This window comes from Podarcis melisellensis (genome assembly GCF_964234715.1).
Source record: "Podarcis melisellensis genome assembly, chromosome: 2".
Classification (NCBI taxonomy): domain Eukaryota; kingdom Metazoa; phylum Chordata; class Lepidosauria; order Squamata; family Lacertidae; genus Podarcis; species Podarcis melisellensis.
In genome coordinates, this window is record NC_138529.1 from 63,428,816 (window position 1) to 63,441,339 (window position 12,524).

The following is a 12,524-nucleotide window of genomic DNA, read 5'->3' on the forward strand; positions in this document are numbered from 1 at the left end:
CATAACTTTCTTAAAACTAAGCTCTCTAAGCAATCAGCAATCTCTGAGCAAACAGGCTGTGTGATTGCTCCCTGGTGAGAGAAAGGTACTACTCCTATGCTCAGAGGCACCTTTTTAAAATTCACACCTCACTTTGTCTGCTTTGGTACTAAAAACAGATTTGGGGTCTGGGAAACAGTGCAGATGTAGACCTCATCACAGTGACCCTGCCAATTACAGTGCTATGTATCTGCAAATGCCAGCCATTATTTGATGCTGCATCTCCCTTGCCTAATTCCATATTCACACATCCCTGTCTCTAGCTGAGGCAGTTGCTAATCTCTTTAAAAGAGCCAAAACCCTTTCAAAGCTCGGAGTGACAAGAGACAGAGGGAATGGAAGAATGTGCTTGTGCATCTGTTGCGGTGTTACAGTGTCTTTCTCTAACAAGAATCAGACACGGCAGGAGCAATAGGAGGTAGGGAAACACAGTTTTTTCTCTATACAGTGATACCTTGCTTCTCAAACTTAATCCGTTCCGGAAGTCTGTTCCAAAACCAAAGCATTCCAAAACCAAGGTGCACTTGGTAATGCAAATTAATCTGTTCCAGACTTTTAAAAACAACCCCTAAAACAGCAGTTAAACGTGAATTTTACTATCTAACGAGGCCATTGATCCATAAAATGAAAGCAATAATCAATGTGCTGTACTATAAAATAAATAAGACAGTATTGTAGATGATAAAAAAAATTAAAATCTTACCTGTACTGATGATAGTCACACAATCAATCAATCAATCAATCAGTAGCTGAACAGGGTTCCACACAGTCACAAAAACAAATTAACCAAAAAAGCCTCAAAAACGCAAAATAAATAGCAAAAACGAAAGCACCAAATACAGTGGTACCTTGGTTCTCTAGCTTGATGCATTCCGGAAGTCCATTTGGCTTCCAAAATGTTTGAAAACCAAGGCATGGCTTCTGATTGGTGCAGGCGCCCTAGAAACAATAGCCGACAGCCGCATTGGACGTTCGGCTTCTGAAAACCATTTGAAAACAGGAACACTTACTTCCGGGGTTTGGGCATTTGGGAACCAAGGTGTTTGAGTACCAAGGCATTTGAGAACCAAGGTACTACTGTATGTATCAAATTAGGGGCTGTGCCCCTCTCCTCCTCCCCTGTTTGTGCAGCTCCCCTTGCTTAGTCATTGCAATGTGTGCAAGGAGGAAGATGCAGGAGGCTTCTGTGGGGTTGGTTTGCATGCAAGGGGGTTATACACCAATAAAGTGTGGTTCAGGAACCTTGAGACTGCTATTTGTGGTAAGAATATGAACTGGGGGGGGGGTAAGAAGAGAGATTTCAATCTTCTTGACATCTACAGCTCCCCTGTCCCTCATGTTAGCCTTCCACCTGCTGAGCCTCTCACTGTCAGGCAAGCCAGCCCTCTTTTGTGTGTTTTCACAAGAGGTCCAGAGGGTGGCAACACAATAACAGGCTTTTTCTGTGGTGGCTTCCTGCTTGTGGGCTACTCTTCCCAGGGAGGCTTGCCTGGCGCCATTTGTTGTTATTGTTGTTTAGTCATTTAGTCATGTCCGACTCTTCGTGACCCCATGGACCAGAGCATGCCAGGCACTCCTGTCTTCCACTGCCTCCCACAGTTTGGCCAAGCTCATGTTTGTAGCTTCAAGAACACTGTCCAACCATCTCGTCCTCTGTTGTCCCCTTCTCCTTGTGTCCTCAATCTTTCCCAACATCGGGTCTTTTCCAGGGAGTCTTCTCTTCTCATGAGGTGGCCATTTCCTTAAGAATGGATAGGTTTGATCTTCTTGCAGTCCATGGGACTCTCAAGAGTCTTCTCCAGCACCATAATTCAAAAGCATCGATTCTTTAGCGATCAGCCTTCTTTATGGTCCACCTCTCACTTCCATACATCACTACTGGGAAAACCATAGCTTTAACTATAGGGACCTTTGTTGGCAAGGTGATGTCTCTGGCGCCATTGTTTAGGCACCAGAAAAAAACATTCCTCTTCTACCAGGCCTTTTGCTGATTTATGGGGGGGGGGGTACTGTTTTTGCTTTTATGTATTTTTGTGTTTTTATATTGTAAACCGCCCTGTGATCCTCAGATGAAGGGTAGTTATTGGAATTTAATCAATAATGGAACAGAGGAGGCCTGGGCATGGGGTGAGGGTGTAAATGGGCAGAACTGAAACTGCAGGATAGAAGAGAGCAGTGGTTTTGGAAAATTGGGTATAGGAGTTGGGAAGGTGGAAAGCATGCTTAATAGTTGCATGGAGTGGGAAGGGAGTTAATGTGGGGGGAATGGCAGCGGAGTTGGTGAGCAGAGGGAGCAGGGGTGCAACTTCTAGTTCCTAAAAAAGAGGGGGAGGAGGAGGCGTGAGCACCAGTTATACCCAGTGCTATTTTTCTAGAAAATGAAGTTCCAGAACTCACCATGAATGCCTCCCTTGTTCCCTTATAATGACAATGGCGCCCACCTGAGAGGCTGAAAAAAGCCCTGGCTGTACCAGTAACAATTTAAAGTCTTTTCCTGAACACCTCTCAGCTGTACCATAGAATGTCCTAAAAGAACCTGAAGCAAAAATAATAACAGTATGTATTTCCTTGTGTTTCTTATGGATCAGGTGTGTCGTTGCAGGAATGTGGAGCCCTTTATAAATACGTTGTATACGAGGCCTAGCAAACCCTCCAGAATGAGTAGCAGAATGTCTTTCTTCCCTGCTCAACGCCCCCGCCCCCAAGCCATTTACCTTTCAACTCAATCATGCCTGCTTTGTGTTCTCAGCTCGGTGATGACAGTATAAGCACTTAGGGTTTCAATAAAAGAGAATAAATGGTGTCTGAAGACTTCCCTGTTACTCTGTAGTCCTCCTACTCCCCCTCCTGGTAAACAAGAGCTAAACAACCATATATATGTAGCAGAGGAGACAAAGAGAAATTATAATTTCATTGCCAGAACTCCTGAGACCATGCTCCATCAACTGCAACAGATTTCATCAACATCATCTGGTGCCTCAATGAGAGGAATACTATACAAAATCAGCATAATTGTTGCCTGGATCCTTTACTGCCTATAGGTTGTGATTTTTTTTAATGAACTTTTTAGACTCCTCACATTTTCCCCTTCCATTGTTCAGGTTTTCTATGAACCAAGAACCATAACCCATGCAAATGCATGCCAGATACAGAAGGGTCCTACTCCAAGACCCTTTCATTCTGAAAGTGTGTCCTTCATGTTGCCCATACAGACATTTTCTGCATTACACCATCTCTCTGAGCAGCTTGCAGTCTGCATTGCGCAGATGCCACTGGACCACATCCATGTCTCCTGAAGCCATTCCCTGGCAGATCATTACTCCTGCAGAGGTGTGTCTCCCAGTATCCAGCGCTGGCAGGAAAACATTTCATGCAGTTGCACTGATCCATGTGTCGAGCCCGTTAACAAATGTTTGGTCATTTGTGCATCAGATCAAAGCTTTCTTTGGCATCCAATATATACCATGTAGGGACGTGGGTGGCACTGTGGTTTAAACCACTGAGCCTCTTGGGCTTGCCGATCAGAAGGTTGGCGGTTCGAATCCCCGTGACAGGGTGAGCTCCCATTGCTCGGTCCCAGCTCCTGCCAACCTAGCAGTTCAAAAAACATGCTTTCGACTTGCACGTCAAAGTGCAAGTAGATAAATAGGTACCGCTCTGGCGGTATTTGTGATGATCAGACGACATTTGTAGGTTTGCAAGAAGTTCTGTGAGGAGTATTGTTGGAAATATTGTAAAAATGGAAAAGGGGAGATGATAAGTTAAGAGAGGTAAAGACAATATAAAATTAAGTAATGCATAAAAAGAGGTTAAGTCGGAAGATCATTGGAGGTGCTGATGGAAGTCCAAAAAAAAGTGTATTTGTAATAATTTGTGTGGTACGTTTTATAATTTGTATGTTAAAATTAATAAAAATGTATTCAAAAAAAGAGAGACAATAGTGAACCTGTCGTGCAGCCTGCATTGGTCCCAGTCTCAAGTCCTCGTCAAGTGTCCAGCTTAACATGTGGGGTGACACTGACAAAAAACTAGTGCACTAATTCTGTCCTCTTTCCCTGTTTGCATTCCACCTCAAGGAGTCTCCCACCTACCTTAGAACCCTAGAAAATGCTCCGCTTTGATGTCTATAATAACAAATGAACAAATACATGTTACTTTTCTTCAACTGGGAGTCCATATTCCACCAGTGCTACTCCAGACCTAGTTCTGGCAGGTTTAACAGATTGCGGTGAAGCGGTAGGGTTGCCATATATCTGGAATTTCCTGGACATAGCCAGTATTCAGCCCTTGTAAACAGAAATCGCTTTAATGTCCGAGAAAATCCAGTCATATGGCAGCCCATGTCAGTAGAGTCAATTTTGATGAATTTCATTAAAAATAGCTCATAAATTTCAGGGAGGGAAATTCAACAACTTTAGGCAAAAAAACCCCAACAATTTAACAACCTTTCTGTCTAGATTTTCACTTTTTGAAATATGGCAACCCTAGAAGAGAGAAATGTTAATGTATAATGGGTTTATCCATGCAGGGAAAAGGGACAAGAGAAGGTTAAGTTAGGTGTGCTGGTTAATTTTGGGTGTGTTTGTCCTTCACCTGTGACTAGTTAAGCATGTGAGAGTGCGTCAGCAAACATGTGAGAGTGACTCAGCACAATATAAGGTATAAATATACAGTGGTACCTCAGGTTACATACGCTTCAGGTTACAGACTCCGCTAACCCAGAAATGGTACCTCGGGTTAAGAACTTTGCTTCAAGATGGGAACAGAAATCGTGTGGCGGTGGCGCTGCAGCAGCAGGAGGCCCCATTAGCTAAAGTGGTACCTCAGGTTAAGAACTGTTTCAGGTTAAGAACGGACCTCCAGAACGAATTAAGTTCTTAGCCCGAGGTACCACTGTACTTGTATTTGGAGGAAGTTTGTTCTTGGCCATTGCCCAGAGCCTAGTCTGTGTTGGAACACTGCAAGGAGATTGTATGCTGCTAGAAAGACTGTATATTACAACTGTATGTAACCTATAAGCTGTAGAACTGTATTATACTGTCAGTAAAGGGGCTGACCCTACCTAGAATTGCCTGGCATTTTTCTGTGCTATTGGCACTCTGCACATGCCCCAACAGGGAACATCTCTTTTCATAAACACCCTCTTTCTATCTAAGTCTCCGATCCCTCTGCCATGGACAAGGGCCATTTGGCAGCATCCTCTGGCAAACAGGGGTCTCTTAAAATGTTGAGAAATACGGCTGGCCCTAGTTGCTCTGTGTACAGAACAATATGATGTTGGTGATGCAGGTGAGTGAACAAACCAAGCTGGTTATAAGGGCACCTGCTATTTCTGCCCCTGATGCATTGACTTACGGTTTCATACATACTAGCCAGCCAGAATCTAGTTTTCTTCTTGTTGGTAGAGATTCAGAGAAGCAGAGACTGGGCAAGTCTAGTGAAGGTTTTGACCCACTTTCTTTGTCTAGCTAGCCCCACCTGCCATATCTCAAAGTGTGCTTATTAATATCCCCTTGGTTTAAGGGGCAACCTGGCACAGGCATGTGCCGCTGAAAAAACAGAAAGGAAGAGCATCCTTGGTCGCAGGGAACCAGCTTCATGGTTCTTTGGATCCTGGCCTATGTTTGTTAGAAAAAGAAGACAACGCCTCCTTGTCAGCTATATACACAGAAATTCTCTTTGTGTGTTTCAAGGATTTCTTAGTGTGGCTATGGATATATTCAAACCAATTTTTTTGTGTGTGTGTTAAAAAAACAACAACAGTATATTGCCACTTCAGAAGACTGAAGTGAAACATTTTGTACTTGCTCCATGTTCCATGACGTGTGAGATTCATTACTAATTATGCAATTATTTTGTTCCCTAGCACTTTGCGAGGAAAGGAGTTGGAGAGCTTTCAGCAATTGGTGGTGTGTAGAAAATGATACGTTCCTTTTCAAAACCGCTGTTTTTGTTGCATTATTTTTAGAGTGCAATTTTATTTTATTGTGAATGTGTGTGTGTGCGTGCACACACACATTTTCTCTCATCAGTAACATGAAGATGGAGGGATAATTCCGTAGTGACCATGCAAAATGTGAAAGCTTCTAAACATAAGTTGCAGGTCAGCATCAAGTCCATGTGGGAAGTTATAATCATCAGTGGAGTTTACACTTAGCTGTGGCAACTCCATAATTATTTGTTTCTCAACATTTATCATAATTTGCAAAGAAGACAAATGTCACAGAACTTCCCCTTAAAAAAGGATTTCATGCTAATGAGCATTATATTTCATCACCTGGCCAACAAGTTTTCCTATTAATTTCATTCCTCTCCCCCACCTGATTCTGATACAAGAAGTGATCCAGTATGAGATAAAGGTGAACGGGGCAGAAGTTTGATGCTGCTTTAGTGAATTAGGGCCTTTAGGTTCCCAACCACAAGATGTGGCATCACAGGTCTGCCTTGTTCATGTGTAAGGTGGGTGGTGGTGGTTTATGTGTGTGATTTTAGCAACAAAACGGGGTGTCTGGGTGAGGAGAGCTTTGTAGACAGCTGGCCCATCTACTTTTGTCCCAGCCTGGATCACTTCTGGTATCAGAATCAGGCTGAGGGGAAAGGGGAATATTTGTGTGGCCAACAAGATGAGCATTCAGCTGGTCATAATAGCTCTATACACGTTCCAGGTTACCTCAGGGTATCAGTTTCTGGAGAGCAACAGCAGGGGATGAAAATACGCTTCATGTATGACTAGTGGTCTTCCTAGAAGCATTTGGTTGGCTCAGGGCAGCCCACCTATGAGGCAAGGTGAGGCAACTGCCTCAGGCAGCAGATCCACAGGAGCAACCGATCCAACCTCCACGGAATGTATTGCCCATTGCTGCCACTGCTGCCTTCACGGCAGCGATGGCTGTGGCACACTCCTTGGAGGCCAAATCTGCTGCTTCTACAGCAGCCTCTACAGCTGCTGCCAGTCTCCCCCCACCCTTGTTCCCCATGCAGCTCTTTATTCCCTCCCCCCTTGTTCCTGATATAGATCTTCACTCACCCCACCTTCCCTGGCATGGGGGAGCACCATTTTGTGATTCGCCTTCAGGTGCCAAAATATCTTGGGCCAGCCCTGAGTTGGCTCGTTGTGGGAAACACTTAATTAGATGGGCCTTTGGTCTGAGGTCCACTAGGGCTCCTCTTAGAATTGATATGAAAGCCACTTCCCTCTACTCCATGGGTACGCAAACTAAGGCCTGGGGGCCGGATCCAGCCCAATTGCCTTCTAAATCCAGCCCGTGGATGGTCCGGGAATCAGCGTGTTTTTACATGAGTAGAATGTGTCATTTTATTTAAAATACATCTCTGGGTTATTTGTGGGGCCTGCCTGGTGTTTTTACGTGAGTAGAATGTGTGCTTTTATTTAAAATGCATCTCTGGGTTATTTGTGGGGCATAGGATTTTTTTCATTTTTTTTCTCTTCAAAATATAGTCCGGCCCCCACAAGGTCTGAGGGACAGTGGACCGGCCCCCTCCTGAAAAAGTTTGCTGACCCCTGATCTACTCTATACGTGGGGGGGACAGTGATATCATTACAGTGGTACCTCTGGTTACGTACTGAATTTGTTCTGGAGGTCCGTTCTTAACCTGAAACTGTTCTTAACCTGAGGTAACACTTTAGCTAATGGGGCCTCCCGCTGCTACCGCACTGCTGCTGCACAATTTCTGTTCTCATCCTGAAGCAAAGTTCTTAACCCGAGGTAATATTTCTGGGTTAGCGGAGTCTGTAACCTGAAGCATATGGAACCTGAAGTGTATGTAACCCGAGGCACCACTTTAAATAAATGCCGCCACTGCCATCCCAGCTCATTGGTTTTAAGATGCTGCCAGAAGTTGGAAACCCTTTCTCTTTCTGTCAAGGCCACACCCCCTGAGGCATAATATCTTGGGGCCTGCATGGCATCAGTGGGTGGAGCCAGAGTCAAAAGTGGGTGGGGCATCCCTTTTATCTTTCTCTCTCTTTCCGTCACCTCATTTTCTCTCTTTCTTTCTACCACCCTTTCCCCACCCCTGCCCTCATTTTTATTTCCTCCCACATAAAATTCAGCCGAGGGTGGCATACAACACTTGGGCTGCAGGTAGCTCACCTCAGTGCTGCAGGGCTGCATGTCAGGCAAATACTAGAAATGACTTCAGGGTTGCCTAAAGTCTGTTCTTCAGTCCATTACTTTAACTTTCCTGGCAATGCTTCACTTCAGGTCAAAAGTGGCTTTCTTCTCCATCCATGCCCCAGGCTGTGTGTGGAGTTGGCACCATGCAAAAGAGGAAGGAAAATAGATGAAGTACAGGACGGAGCAATCTTGCTCAATGCACAGCAGTAATCACAGATGTTTTGAAAACAAACCTCTTCAGACCAGAGGCGGCAGCAGTGGGGGGGAGGGAGCTGCAGGAGGAACAAACCTGTTTCCAACAGATTGCTCTTCTGGCGCTTGTGATCAATCCACTGGGCTTGGAGAAGGCAGGCAGGGCAGAGCTCAGGAGGGAGCACCACCTGCCGGCAAGAGAATTCAGAGAGATTAGGATCACTTCCTAGAAAATGAAGTGACATTTTACCAAACTTATTGTGCTTTGCAGAGATATCTCACTGACTCAATAAGCAGGAAGAGCTGTTGTTATGCAGACCTGGGGACGAGTTGCGTAACCCTCCACATCCATGACAAACGGACAGCATTTTCTCTCCGTTTTGCCTTTGCACTGGCTCACAATTCCTCTGGAAAATGATGTGAAGGCTGCAGTCCTCAGCACACTTCCTTGGGAGGAAGCCCAGTGGGGGTTATTTCTGAGTAAACAGACATCTTTTATCTCACTGCATTCTGCTTCTGTAGGTTCTGGTTGTGAACTTATCTATAAATAGATAAAAATAAATAATAAGCATACCTAGTATTGCATGCCTGTTTAGAATCAGCAGAAATAATTGTGGCTTCAGAGGTATTTTCTGCCCCTGCCATTTCTCAGGGCATAATATTATTGCATTGCTTCCCATATCCCTTAGGCATTCCAGAGCCAGGATGAGTACCTGAATTGGGTTACCTCAGGAAACTTGCATCTTATTGTAATATTTTATTTATTTACATATATAGAAAATTGGGCATTGAGGTTGTAGAATGACCTTCTCTTTTCTCTGTCCCCAAACTAATTCTGTTGTTCTTCCTCTCTCTCTCTCCCCCTCCCCCCTAGTTTTAGTGTTTTCAAATTCCAAGCCATCCTCTCCTAATTAATTCCTATGAAGACACATCCCTTGAACTTCCTCAGTCATTACCAGGCAATTCACCTGAGGAAACTTATTTATTTATTTGAAGCATTTTTTTTTACCCTGCTCTTCAGCTAAAAAAAAGGCTCCCAGTGTAGCTCCCAAAGATCGACAAAAAAGATCTGTAACAAAGATCAGTAATAAGACAGTCTCTACCCTCAGGCTTATAACCTAAGAGGCAAAACACAAAAAGAAGGAGGGGAAAGGGGGGAGCAGATGAAACGAGCAAACTCAGAGATGACTTCTTAGTTACAAAAGTTCTTACAAGGGCCAGCTGGAATAGGAACCTTTCAAGGAGAACTGAATGGAACCTGCCTCTCAGCAGAGACAAAGGAGTGTCCTTGCTTACCATAATTCCTTCTGTTGTAGCCCAGTAAAATATATATTCCTCCAGGGGATAGTAGAGGGAAGGATGGCATGACGGCGCAGGTCTTTCAGCAGAGCTGGTCCTGCCATCCCTCTGTCACAGCCTGATGGAATGGCTGCCAGTGTTGGCATTGCATATTATGTTTTCCTGCATAAAATTCTGGTGAAAGATACCTCCCCATCATTTCCAATGGGGTGGACATGTTAATCTGCTGCAGGGGGGTAGGGGTGCATTGTTTTATGGTACCTTAATTATGGTATAAGCTTTTCATGGGGTTTGTTAGATGATGTCTGGGAATGTGAAATAACCAAAATGTGGAAGAGGTGAATTATGCCCCCTCCAGGTGAAGACAGGGGCACCTGGGGACTGTGAGAGAGAAGGTGGGCAGGTGGGGGATGAAATGTGAATTAAAAGGGCTGCATTGTCTGGGAGTTGGGGTTGTTCGGATGTTTGGATAAGTAATGCACATATGATAACAGGTATTCCACACCCTGAAAAACATGGCTTATTTGGACCATAATAAATCACCATTTATTTATTTATTGAATTTATATACTGTCCTATACCTAGATGGGACGCGGGTGGCGCTGTGGGTAAAACCTCAGCGCCTAAGACTTGCTGATTGCATGGTCGGCGGTTCGAATCCCCGCAGCGGGGTGTGCTCCCGTCGTTCAGTCCCAGCGCCTGCCAACCTAGCAGTTCGAAAGCACCCCCGGGTGCAAGTAGATAAATAGGGACCACTTACCAGCGGGAAGGTAAACAGCGTTCCATGTGCTGCGCTGGCTCGCCAGACGCAGCTTGTCACGCTGGCCACGTGACCCGGAAGTGTCTGCGGACAGCGCTGGCTCCCAGCCTATAGAGGGAGAGGGGCGCACAACCCTAGAGTCTGTCAAGACTGGCCCATACGGGCAGGGGTACCTTTACCTTTACCTTTATACCTAGATACCTTCCTATTCCAAACACATTTTCTTCCCTTCACTAACTTTACTTGTTTGAGTGACTTAAAATATTCTGATCCCACCTTTTGACCATAGGCCTCAAGGCAACTTATACAATACTCATAAACAACCACATCATCAGAAAAGCGATCAATATTAAAAACTCAGCAGGCACAGCTGAAACTTTCATGCAGCTCCAATCTAGTAAGAGCAACAGAAGCAGGGGGGGGGGGGGACTGTAGAAACACAGGATTGTGCCTTATACAAAGTCACATATATATCTACACTGATTGGCAGTTACTGGCGCCATCTCCAGGGGGCCCTGGGGGCCTGGGCACCCATAACATTTTCACTGTGGATGGCCGGCCTCTGCCCACCACCACTGCCCACTGCCTTCCCTCTAGCCCTCCAGTGCTGTGGTGGTGATTGGGCTGGGGCCTCCACCTCTGGGTCTCTGTTGAGACCCACTATGGCCACAGACATGCACCCACATTTCACCATCCCACCACCACAGAAGCAAGGAAGTGGTGCTGGAGAGTGGAAGCAGCATGTGAACACGACGTCATGACAGCACATTCTGGGGCCCAAGTCGGTACCTCTACTGGCTGTGGCTCACCAGGGTTTTCAACAGGACCCATTCTCTCTCTTCCTCTCTTGTCTCACTCCCTGATTCCGCAGCTGCCTGCCTGGTAGTATGGGAAAAGATTGCTCATGCCAAAGCATGACAGTAACAGTTACAACTGTAACAGTGTTTCCCCCCCCCCCCTTTCCATCACTTCTTCCATTTTCCATTTTTTCCCTGGGTTTTCTCCTTCATCCCCCTCATCTTCTTCCAAGCTCCCCCTATCCACATGAAATAAAGCCGGAGGCCACATGTAGCCCTTGGTCCACTGCTCTTGAAGCAGCAACAGGTAGGTTTTCTTTTTTGTGATAAGTGTTCAATGGGAGAAATCCGCCTGACCCTTCTGTTCCTCCTCTCCAGGGATTAAACCACAGTCCCCACTCAGAAACATCTCTTTATTGTCTTCCTATATTTAAAATTAGCATTCACTGTAAGTAGTGATTGTGGTAAATGGTAGTCATGTAAGAACACAGAGGCATTATGAGTGCACAGCAGTTGTATTGAAAGGCTCAGAAGATTAAATTATATACTCTTTTGTTCTAAAAGTGGTCTGCAGGTCAATTAACTTTTGTGCTGGAACACTGCGCAGCTCCCACTGCTATTGCTATGGACATTAGCACTCAGAAACTTGGCTGCATTGACCAGCTTCCAGCAGAACTGAATATTTGCAGCAAATGTTGCACCCATTAAAATTTGCTAATTTCGGCGGCAGGACTTGTCATTGAAAAATTATTTCTGGTTCGGAAGCAAATTTATTCTAGTGTCGCAAAATGAATTTAAAATGACCCATCTTGTTTTAATCCTAATTTTGACAAACATGTTATCAGTACTCATTTCTAGCCATAGAAGTACCTAAACAAAATGGCTTGTACCACTGTAACTGGCTTTTGAAACTGATTGTTTCCCTGCAGCTTGGCTTGCAAGGATCGAATAGTGAAAGGATGCAGATATCACATGTGCATATAATGCCTGGTGCAATTATAATAAAGAAAACTTATTGATCAAGCATTAATATCAAAGCACAATGAAACCTGATGTGGTCATCAGCACTCAGTGGCATAGCATGGGGGAGCCACAGGGGTGGTTGCACCAACTGCAAAATGGTTAGGGGCACAAAATTTCAACATCCACTGCTACCTCAATACAGCTGCATGCTTCCGTCGCTGGGCTCCATTGAAAATGGCTTCTCCATGCGAACCAGGAAGTAACCTCTCCAGATAATGGAAGGACTCTTCTTTTCTTATCTCTGTGGTTGTAATATCCTGGGTGACACAGTTAGAC